We start from the raw sequence: 13,069 nt of genomic DNA, 5'->3' as shown, positions 1-13,069 counted from the left end.
AATCGCATACTGATATACTTTGGTTTCTTATTTTACAGTTAATGTTAATAATTATCTGATGTGCATTGACTAATACCAGTACTGTTAATATTTTGAGTTCCACAACAATCCTGTTTTAATGTGTCATGTATCTGTATATACATGTGTTAGGCAATTCATTGTTCTTCAAATAGGCTAGTTGTCCTTTTCCTTAAGACAAATGTACAGCTTTAATTTGAAGGAGTACATTGATTGTAAGAAACAAAACATTTACTGGAAACAAGCCTACTCAAGTTTAAAAACACCACACAGAGGTCTCCAATTATTTTCAATACAGCTTTATTCGGAAGTTGCTGTAAACTAAAATATGATATGTCCAAAAATGAAAAACAAAACAAAAAAAACAATCATGGGTAACAATATGCATTTTACTATAGCCTACTCACAACCTATTCATATCCCTGCTTTATTAGGCTACATTCCTTTCAATACATCTTTATTCACCTGTTGCTGTGTCTTTTTGAAAACAAATATGTTGTAGGCCATGTCCAAAAATGAAAAACAAAACAAACAATGCATTATCATGGACAATGTACATTTTACTATAGCCTACTCACAACCTATTCATATCCCTGCTTTATTAGGCTACATTCTTTTCAATACAGCTTTATTTGCCTGTTGATGTGTCTTTTGGCAAACACATCCACAAAATCATCCAGATTTATGGCCCTAGCCCTTCTTGACTCTACACTTAACACCCCCAAATTGCTCAATCGCTTGTCACATATTGAATTTCTCAAGACAGTCTGGATTAACTTTAGCACTGAAAAACTGTGCTCACATGCTGCAGTGCTCACAGGTAATGCAAGCGAAATTTTGCAAAGTTTAAACATCTCGTGGAACACCTCCCTATATGGCTCAAGGAAGACTGAGCTCTATTAAACTGGTTGGTGTTTCCAAGCCACAAGTTTGCTTCCTATCAAGAATTTGCTTAAGCTGAGGGATCTCATATTCTACATCCTCAGTGCTGCAGTTGTGTTGTGAGGAAAATGGAAACACTCAATATTTCTCACAAAATGTGGGATTGCAGGGATTCAAGGCTTGTATCAATGACACAATTTGATAAAAAAAATATTCTCTTCACCTCAGAGAGAAGCACATCAACAATTGGAATGAATGAACCTGCCTGAAATGACTCCTTATCTGTGTTGACCTGTCTTTGAACTATTGGAGTGGAAATGTAATACCCTTAGAGCTTGGTGTGACCTGACGCCCTGGGCGGCCTGGATACGCAACACAGTATTGTCCCAAATCTCATTAGAGAGAGCCCTCTACAACTGTTCAATGTGTCAACAAGAAAATCAACAAGCCTAACAGCCATGCCCAAATAGAGTTGCGGGGACTGTAAAATATCTGACAGATGTTTTATCTCACCAAAAACATTGGTGAATGTTACAAAGAGGCCAACAAACTTTAGATTTATTTGGGCTAATAGACCTCTTCCCTCCACAGCTCTGTCACCATTTCTCTCTTTAGATATTTATTACAGTAGACATATGACGGCTGGCAGTCTGTCCCTCACTGTCTTGCAAGCATTGTACCTACATGCCCACCATGTCTCTATCAGCCTTTGTAACTCTCTCGGGGCCCCCTGAAACATCTCCCTCTGTACCTCTAGCCACCTTTGGTGTAGATATGACCCTGACACAAAGACATAAAGTTGCTGCAATAGAGAAAAGAAACAGTAGGATTCAGGGATGCATTTCACACGGTCAACTAATACTAAATTTAAGCAATGTGCATTGCAGTGAACATAACAAGCTAATGGGGCCTCTGATTTAGTGCATGCTTGCACACCTGTGTTCTTTCCACTCACGACAGGCACCATCATATGCTTGCCCTACTAGGTGGTTTCTGTAGTCAAGGCCATACTTTGCAGTATTTGTAACATTTTCTGTGATGTGCTGCAGCATCCAGGTGCTCTGCTGCTTCAAAAGGTGAGGAAACGTTCACATATTGACCCATTGTAATATTATTACAAAGAACATCTGCTCCTTCTTGCTAATGTCTTTGGTCTCGTCGACTTTAATGATGAAAGCCTTACTTTGGCAACTTAACTAATTATTGAGGTGTGGACCATTTCAGCCAGACAATCAATGATTTCATTTTGTGTACTGTGCCCAAGGTATGTTGAATTTCTTTAACTTGTGATTTTTCTTTTGACCGTGTGATCATGCTTGGCTAGCAGTTCCATAATAGAGAGGACATTTCCTTTATTATTTACCTTCCGTTTCTTTATGTGCTCTCCGTGCAACGTTTTGCGTAGCTGTGAAGAGCAGGGTTTCTCCAAAGGTTTTAATGTACTCTATTTTGCCCTCACTAGTTTATTATATTCTGCATTTAAGGAGGCTGAGAGAGAGCATTTGCTTGCAGTCAACTTTTCATATTCTGCCAATGCTAAGATAGCATTACTATGTGATTCTGGCATGTAAGTAGCTTTTTTCCCATTTTTGAACCACTCTTCAGATGTAAACACTGAATCACCCATGCCAGCGGGCATAGCAGTAGGCAGAGTCTTTACTCAGAGTATTCCAGTCATTTATGCGTTCTGTACCACTCTTTCATGAAGCCCTGTTGTCTATCCCCCTGAAGGGTCAGAGGGAAAAACTTCAGATGTGGCTGTTTGGGCCCCTCTGATGAAACAAGAGGCAAAATCAGTTATTCTGATTTTAAAATAATAATAATAATAATATGAGTAGCCAGCCCCTCTACATAGTAATTACCGATTACATTTGGAACATGTTCCCGAGATTCTTCCGATGGCATTGAGGAGTACACCACATCAGTCACTGGCTTTATCAATAAGTGCATCAAGGATGTCGTCCCCACAGTAACTGTACGTACATACCCCAACCAGAAGCCATGGATTACAGGCAACATTCGCACTGAGCTAAAGGGCAGAGCTGCCGCTTTCAAGGTGCGGGACTCTAACCTGGAAGCTTACAAGAAATCCTGCTATGCCCTGCGACGAACCATCAAACAGGCAATGCATCAATACAGGGCTAAGACTGAATCATACTAAACCGTCTCTGATGCTCGTCTTATGTGGCAGGGCTTGCAAACTATTACAGACTACAAAGGGGAGCACAGCCGCGAGCTGCCCACGAGCCTACCAGACAAGCTAAATCACTTCTATGCTCGCTTCGAGGCAAGCAACACTGAGGCATGCATGAGAGCATCAGCTGTTCCGGACGACTGTGTGATCACGCTCTCCGTAGCCGACGTGAGTAAGACCTTAAAACAGGTCAACATACACAAGGCTGCGGGGCCAGACGGATTATCAGGATGTGTGCTCCGGGCATGTGCTGACCAACTGGCAGGTGTCTTCACTGACATTTTCAACATGTCCCTGATTGGGTCTGTAATGCCAAACATGTTTTACGCAGACCACCATAGTCCCTATGCCCAAGAACACAAAGGCAACCTGCCTAAATGACTACAGATCGGTAGCACTCACGTCCGTAGCCATGAAGTGCTTTGAAAGGCTGGTAATGGCTCACATCAACACCTTCATCCCAGAAACCCTAGACCCACTCCAATTTGCATACCGCCCAAACAGATCCACAGATGATGCAATCTCTATTGCACTCCACACTGCCCTTTCCCACCTGGACAAAAGGAACACTTATGGGAGAATGCTATTCATTGACTACAAGCTCAGCATTCAACACCATAGTACCCTCAAAGCTCATCACTAAGCTAAGGATCCTGGGACTAAACACCTCCCGCTGCAACTGGATCCTGGACTTCCTGACTGCATGGACAGGCACGACTCCAACACCATCATTACGTTTGCAGACAACACAACAGTGGTAATGATGGTGTTGGAGTCGTGCCTGTTCATGCAGTCATGGGTGAACAGGGAGTACAGGAGGGGACTGAGCACGCACCCCTGGGGGGCTCCAGTGTTGAGGATCAGCATGGCAGATGTGTTGCTACCTAACCTGATCACAGACAACGACGAGACAGCCTATAGGGAGGAGGTCAGAGACCTGGCCGGATGGTGCCAGAATAACAACCTATCCCTCAAAGTAACCAAGACTAAGGAGATGATTGTGGACTACAGGAAAAGGAGGACCAAGTACACCTCCATTCTCATCAACGGGGCTGTAGTGGAGCAGGTTGAGAGCTTCACATTCCTTGGTGTCCACATCTCCAACAAACTAGAATAGTCTAAACACACCAAGACAGTCGTGAAGAGGGCACGACAAATCCTATTTCCCCTTAGGAAACTAAATGGCATGGGTCCTGCGATCCTCAAAAGGTTCTACAGCTGCAACATCGAGAGCATCCTGACTGGTTGCATCACTGCCTGGTACGGCAATTGCTCGGCCTTCGACTGCAAGGCACTACAGAGGGTAGTGCGTACGGCCCAGTACATTACTGGGGCTAAGCTGCCTGCCATCCAGGATCTCTACACCAGGCCGTGTCAGAGGAAGGCCCTAAAAATTGTCAATGACCCCAGCCACCCCAGTCATAGACTGTTCTTTCTACTACCGCATGGTAAGCGGTACCGGAGTGCCAAGTCTAGGACAAAAGGCTTCAACAGTTTTCTCCTCAACAGGTAATCAAATGGCTACCCGGACTAAAATGTCTGTCCCCCCCCCAACCCCTCTTTTACGCTGCTGCTACTCTCTGTTTATCATATATGCATAGTCACTTTAACCATATCTACATGTACATCCTACCTCAATCAGCCTGACTAACCGGTGTCTGTATGTAGCCTCGCTACTTTTATAGCCTCGCAACTGTAAATAGCCTCGCTACTGTTGTTTTTTTCTTCTTTATTTACCTATTGTACACCTAATACATTTTTTGCACTATTGGTTAGAGCATGTAAGTAAGCATTTTACTGTAAGGTCTACCTACACCTGTTGTATTCGGCGCACATGACAAATAAACTTTGATTTGATCTAATATCGGCCTATAGACAATTCTATTCAGACTCTTCAAACTCAACTACCAATAAACATGAATCAAAAGGCTTTATGTGATTATGTCATGACTCATAACTGAATTTAGACATGTTATAACCATACATTTATCCAGATAACATTGCTCTCTAGCCATCCATTTCATTATCAGGGGCACTGTCACACCGTCATAACTTCCCCTGTTGGTCCAGGGACAGGTTGAATAGCTCGAGCTGAGTCCTGCCTCACTTGGTTGTCAACCTCTGACTGTTGTTGCTGCTCGTTCCGCACTTTCGTGCCATGCTGCTGTCTGTTGTTCTTCACTCTGCTCTGTCACTGATGCTGCCTGTGCCTGTTCGTTGCTGTCATGTTCTGCCTCTGTTCTGTCACACTCTCTCGCTGCCACTGCCTGTTCATTGGCTTGCTCAATGATGTTATCATCATCTTCCACTGCATCCTCACTAACGTCAACTCCTGTACTTTTTTTCTTCTTAAAGAAAGAAGAGAAATGCGTGGACTTTCTCTTCATTGTCTGCAAATTGACATAGCTTACTAGCTACGATTAGTCACTGTAGCTAACACTTTACCAGCCCATAACGTCAGCTAGCTAGATGCTCTGGCAGTCCTAAGTTCATCAAGTGGTTGGAAAATTGTTCTAGAAAGCTACGATAACTAACTATAGTTCGCTAACACTCTCTATGCTGCAGAGTAACCATAAACTAGCTAGCTAAGCCACCCCCCCAATACCTAATTTAACTAGCTAACTTAGCTAGCTAGGTGATTTGACACCGTCTAAAAAACAAACAGTTTACTGAATTTTTTTTTTTTTAACCATAAGTAGTATTGTATGACTTACTTACCCGTTAGCAGTCTGGTGGTTTCAACTCAACTCTGCAGGCAGCTGCCAGCTAGAATAGCTTCCGATGATGCCACCATAGGCACGAGGCTGAGCTCAGCTGCTGCTGTCCATGAGGCAGACTGTCATCTGGCAGTGCACTTTGCAGCAGCAGGCCGTGGGAGGGGTGATGGGTTGGAGTGTGACAGTGACGGATAGTCAAAAGCGGCTGGCAGGCTATGCATTTGTTATTTTTTTTCACCTGAACTATTATGAAAAATATACATGATTGATTTAAATGAACAGTACCTAATGTAAAATATCAGATAGAAATATATTATGCATACTCAGAAGCATGTTATGCATATGCGACTCGCGAGGAGGGGCCAGCGATTGTATCAGGGTGGCCGTGGCCGCCCCCCGGGCACCCGTTGGCGGCGCCACTGCTTAGTAGCAATGCAAATATAATGGTACAGCTATATGAACACTCAATAACTATGGTAATTTTTATGTTAAATTTACAAACATATATTATGATAAATAGATTTGAAACGTGTATCTCATTATGGTAAATGGTCAAATAAGTGTAGCCAGTTATAATTGTAATGGCTTTGCAGATAATAAGAAAATAACAAAGTTTACCTGGCTAAAAGAGAAGGAATATAATTTATATTGTTTACAGGACACTCATTCAACAGTTTCAGATGAAGTTGTGTGGGAAAAGGACTGGGGGAGGGGTGAAATATACTTCTCCCATGGGCAAAGAAACAAAAAGGGGTGATGATATTAATTAACAGTAATTTTGATCCAAATGTGCAAATTGTCCAAACAGGTAGATGGATGATTTTAAATATGTTATTCGACCATAAACAGATATGGCTCATTAACCTTTATGGACCAAATAATGATGGTCCACGCTTCTTTGAAAATATATATAATAAATGATCAACCCTGCAAGCAATACAAGACTATTATTATGGTGGGAGATTATAATACTGTTTTAAATACCTCAATGGACCGTAAAGTAAATCACACTACAAGTTATCACTCTCATGCTCTTAAAGAAATCACGAATGTCATGGATATATTGGAACTAGTGGCTATATGGAGGATTAAATATCCTTGCCTAGTGAGGCTGAACAAAGCTAGTCGTCTTGACTTGTTTCTTATGTCATTCTTTTTGCACCAAAAGTTTAAAAAGTGTTGATAAGGGATAGAATGCGGTAGGTCCATCAGATAATTGGCATATACATTGCTCTTACTGAATTTCCACGTGAGAAAGGATATTGGAAATGTAATCAAAGCCTATTGGATGATAACTTGTTTTTAACTAGGACAGAGGAATTTATAACTGAATTTTTCAGACATAACATGGGTACAGCAAATCCCCTTATTGTATGGGACACTTTTAAATGTGCCTTTAGAGGCCATGCAATTCAGTACTCATCTCTAAAACAAAAACAATTTAGGTCAAAGAAGTCCATACTAACAAAGGAATAGAAGGTCTAACAGAACAGATAGATAGCAATAAAAACTGTACCATAGAAGTTAGAGGAAAAACAAATAGAAATGGAGGAGACTTATACAAGAAAGATCAAGTGTAAAATATTACTTTAAGCATATGTTTTCATTTCTCCTCCATTTCCTCTAACCGAAGCTAATTGTTTGGATTTTCTTCTATTAATAATGTCAAATTAACAGCCGTACAGAAAGACTCATGTGAAGGTGAAATTACAGAGGAGGAACTTCCTGATGCAATAAAATCCTTTAAGTCCTGGAAAACTCGAGGGCTGGATGGCATAACAGATGAGGTATACCAAACCTTTTCTGATATACTCAGAGGGCCGTTATTAGCATATTTTAACCACTCTTATGTAAATGGTAGATTATCAGACACTCAACAAAAAAAGGTCTGATTTCATTATTACTGAAACAGAATACAAGTGGGACATATAAAGATCCATTCCATTTAAAAACAATTGGAGGACTCTTACATTTCTGTGTTGTGAGGCAAAATGTATAGCGCCTAGAATTAAATCAGGTATTGTCGGACATTATTCATTCTAACCAGACAAATTTTTTACACGGATGATACATTTGAGATAATATAAGGCAAGTACTGGAAACAGTAGAACACCATTAAAAATCTGTAAACCAGAAAGGACGACTGGAGTTTATATGTAAATGCCTGGAAGATTTCAATTTTGGAGAGTCTCCTATAAAATGGGTTAAAATCCATATATAGTATCCCTAGGTGTAAAATAGTAAACAATGGCCACTTATCAGAAAGTTTTAAACTGTTAAGAGGAGTAAAACAAGGTTGTCCACTATCAGCATATCTAGTTATTATGGCCATCGAAATGTTAGCTATTAAAATCATATCCAACAATAATGTAAAGGGATTAGAAATCCAGGGCTTAAAAACAAAGGTGTCATTGTACGCTGATGATTCTGTTTTCTTTGAAATCCACAACGTGGATCCCTTCGCGGCCTCAGAGGATCTAGATAATTTTTCTAGCCTCTCTGGATTACAACCAAATGATGATATTACTTATTGGGTCACAAAAAAATACTACTTTTACATTACCATGTAGTTTACCAATAAAATGTTCTGATTGTGATGTGGATATCCACGGTATACATATCCGAAATAAATACATTCTCACTACAATACATTTTAGTAAAAAGTCAGCAAAAATAGATAAGAACTTGCTACCATGGAAAGGTGGAAAAATCACCCTGTTTTAACTATTTAGTCATATCCCAGTTAAATATTTGCTTATGGTCCTTCCTAAACCTAGCCGAACAGTTTTTGATAATATTTGAGAGAAAAATTATAACATTTTATTTGGAACAAAAAGCCAGAAAAAAATAAACAGGCCTATTTATATAATAAATATTAATTCCGGGGGCAGAAATTATTAAATATTAAAGCATTAGACCTCACTAAAGGCTTCAATCATACAAAAGTTGTACTTAAATCTAAACTGGTTCTCTAGAAAATTTGTAAGAATGTCTCACCCTATGTTCAAGAAAGGCCTTTTTCCCTTTATTCAGATTACAACCTCTCACTTTCAGTTATTTGAAAAGGAAATCTCCCAAAAATCGCTATTTTTAAAACAAGCTAAGCAATTTTTGTTGCAATTTCAATTTAATCCACAAGAGAGACAGAACAAATAATACAAAAAATATTGTGGTTAAACTCAAATATACTAATTGATGAAAAAAAAACATTTTTTGAATTAAAAAAAAGGTATAAATCTTTGTAAATTATATCATAAATAGAACTGGTGGAGTTGTCACACATGTAGCTAACAAAAACATATACAAATGTCTGCTCTACCCAAAATTACAACCAACTAATTGCAGCATTACTGCAAAATTGGAAGAGGAAAGTGTCAGCCCTGCATAATTGGTTAAAGAAAATTGTGATAAATAAAAGTATGCCAGTTTCATTTAAGGACCAAAAAAATGTACAGCCATGCCATATAGATTACAAAATAGTTGGGAAGAGATTTTTGACGTACAGATTCCATGGGACATGGTTTATGAACTGATATGCAAAATGACGCCAATTTCAAAATTATTATACAAAATTCTTGCAAACGATAGAATGTTATTTATATGGAGGACACAACCTACCCAGCTCTGCAGATTTTAATGCGAAGAGACAATCATTAGATCATTTGTTTTGATACTGTCTATATGTAGCTTATTTTTTTGTCACAGGTCCAGGAATGACTGAAGAATTGCAATATTTACCTGGAGCTAATCCTGCTGATAGCACTACTTGGTGATCTGAAAAATCATAGTCAATCAATCAATAATATAACCCTTATAGTAAAAATGTTTATTTTCGATTTACAATCTGCAGAAACAATGAGAATAGAAAGGAAACTCACAGCATCATTTTAAAATATATGGCAAATAGAAATCCAATATGGATGGTGTTAGGAGACAGATGGGAGGGGTTGAATGGAGTTGAAGATTGGGACTAATAACAACAAATAATAACAAGATAACTCATGTAAAACATACTGTATCTGTAAAACATATATAGGTGAAGACCTTTAGTGAAAGAGCACAGTTTGAAAGATATAACAAATAGAAATCAAACCAGATGGACATCAGAAATATATGGGAGAGGTTGAGGATAGAGGATGGACAGGAGTAAAAACAAACAAAATAGAACTATTGGAAACTAGACTGTGTCCTTAAAATGTATATAGTATGTATAAGCTGGAAGTAGAGGCCTAAGCGTTGTTGTTCACTAGTTTACTCCAATTAGGGGAGGGGTGGTAGGGTTAGAAAGTAATAAAGGAAAATATTTAATAAAAAGATGTGTGTATGTATATATATATATATATATATATATATATAAAAGCAAAACATATATGGGGGATTGGAAGTGATACAGGCAATTACATTGATAGAAGCCACAATCTATATGCAATACTAAAGCTGATCTACCCCTCCAAAAAAAAATATATATATATTATCACACGGTTCCAACACGACTTGGACACCACTGCACACTACATGTGCAATTGCAGAGAAAGACATCGGGATGCGTTTGTGCATCAGTGTTGGCGTACATCTGGGTACAGACCCAGTGGTTATTCTTTTGGGCACTCCTTGTCAGCTTGCCCAGTAATTACACACAGAAACAATAGTGTTCTAACATACAATCACACACACATGAAGGAATTATCACATCCCTAAGGAATTATCATGGTCCACACACACCAACACAGTCGTGAAGAGGGTACAACGATGCCTCTTCCCCCTCAGGAGGCTGAAAAGATTTGACTACAGGTCCTCAAAAGTTCTATAGCCGCACCATTGAGAGCATCTTGACTGGCTGCATCACCTCTTGGTATGGCAACTGTTTGGTATCTGACTGCAAGGCGCAACAGAAGGTAGTATGTATGGCCCAGTACATCACTTGGGTCGAGATCCCTGCTATCCAGAACCTCCATACCAGGCGGTGTGAGAGGAAGGCCCATAAAATGATCAAAGCCACCCAAGTCATTGACTGCTCTTTCTGCTACCACATGGCAAGTGGCACTCATCACATACGCTGCTGTTACTGTTAATCTATTGCTTAGTCACTGTATCTCTACCTACAGTTGAACAAGGCCAATCTGAAAACAAGACTCCCTAAATTCTATCAGCATATCGAATGCGCAACCAGGGCTGGCAAAACCCAAGACCATTGTTATTCTAACTTCCGCAACGCATATAAGGCCCTTCCCCGCCCTCCTTTTGGAAAAGCTGACCACAAATCCATTTTGTTGCTTCCAGCCTATAGACAGAAACTAAAACAGAAAGCTCCCCCGCTCAGGTGTGTTCAACGCTGGTACGACAAATCGGATTCCACGCTTCAAGATTGCTTTGATCACGTGGACTGGGATATGTTCCTCATTGCGGCGAACAACAACATAGATGAATACGCTGATTCGATGAGCGGGTTTATTAGCAAGTGCATCGGCGATGTCATACCCACAGCGTCTATTAAAACATTCCCAAACCAGAAACCGTGGATTGATGGCAGCATTCGCACAAAACTGAAAGCACGACCCACTGCTTTTAATCAGGGCAAGGTGACCGGAAACATGACCGAATACAAACAGTGTGGCTATTCCCTCCGCAAGGAAATCAAACAAGCTAAGTGTCAGTATAGAGACAAAGTAGAGTCGCAATTCAACGGCTCAGACACGAGAGGTATATGGCAGGGTCTACAGTCAATCATGGACTATAAAAGGAAAACCAGCCCAGTCCCAGACCAGGATGTCTTGCTCCCAGACAGACTAAACAACTTCTTTGCTCGCTTTGAGGAACACACAGTGCCACCGACACGGCCCGCTACCACAACCTGCAGGCTCTCCTCCACTGCAGCAGACGTGAGCCAAAAATTTTAACGTGTCAACCCTCGCAAGGCTGCAGGCCCAGACGGCTTCCCCAGCCGCGTCTTCAGAGCATGCACAGACCAGCTGGCTGGTGTGTTTACGGACATATTAAGTCAATCCTTATCCCAGTCTGCTGTCCCCACATGCTTCAAGAGGGCCACCATTGTTCCTGTTCCCAAGAAAGCTAAGGAAACTGAGCTAAATGACTACCCACCATAATTTGCAAATAAATTAATAAAACATTTTACAATGTGATTTTCTGGATTTTTTTTCTCATTTTGTCTGTCATAGTTGAAGTGTACCTATGATGAAAATTACAGGCTTACAGGCATCTTTTTAAGTGGGAGAACTTGCACAATTGGTGGCTGACTAAATACTTTTTTGCCCTACTGTAAAACTTTTTTGAGAAATGTCCTCTGGTCTGATGAAACAAAAATAGAACTATTTGGCCATAATGACCATCGTTATGTTTGGTGGAAAAACGGGGAGGCTTGCAAGCCGAAGAACACCATCCCAACCGTGAAGCACGGGGGTGGCAGCATCATGTTGTGGGGGTGCTTTGCTGCAGGAGAGACTGGTGCACTTCACAAAATAGATGGCATCATGAGGTAGGAAAATGATGTGGATATATTGAAGCAACATCTCAAGACATCTGTCTGGAAGTTATAGCTTGGTTGCAAATGGGTCTTCCAAATGGACAAAGTGACCATCACAAAGCCCTGTCAGGAGAAATGGGACAAAATCCACCCAACGTATTGTGGGAAGCTTGTGGAAGGCTACCCAAAATGTTTGACCCAAGTTAAACAATTTAAAGGCAATGCTACCAAATACTCATTGAGTGTATGTAAACTTCTGTCCCACTGGGAATGTGATGAAAGAAATAAAAGCTGAAAGAAATAATTCTCTCTACTATTATTCTGACATTTCACATTCTTAAAATAAAGTGGTGATCCTAACTGACCTAAGACAGGGGATTTGTACTAGGATTAAATGTCAGGAATTGTGAAAAACTGATTTTAAATGTATTTGGCTAAGGTGTATGTAAACTTCCGACTTCAACTGTATATGTACATATCTACCTCAATTATCTTGTACCCGTGTATATAACCAAATTAGTAAGCATTTCGCTGTTAGTGTACACGTTGTTTACAAAGCATGTGACAAATACATTTGATTTGACACATACAATCTTGTTTGTTGCCAGACAAACATGTGAATGCCGGGGGATATGGAGGGTATAAAATATGCTGTGTGACTGTGAATGGCATTTGTAGAGCCAGCCAGACAGACACACACAGACAGACAGAGACAGACGATAGCCTCTCCATGTTCTGTTTACAGTCACACAAGCAGAAAATTTGTGTCAAAGAAAT

The sequence above is a fragment of the Oncorhynchus clarkii genome, chromosome 17, assembly GCF_045791955.1.
Source record: "Oncorhynchus clarkii lewisi isolate Uvic-CL-2024 chromosome 17, UVic_Ocla_1.0, whole genome shotgun sequence".
In the NCBI taxonomy this organism is placed as follows: Eukaryota; Metazoa; Chordata; class Actinopteri; order Salmoniformes; family Salmonidae; genus Oncorhynchus; species Oncorhynchus clarkii.
This window is presented reverse-complemented; position numbering follows the sequence as displayed.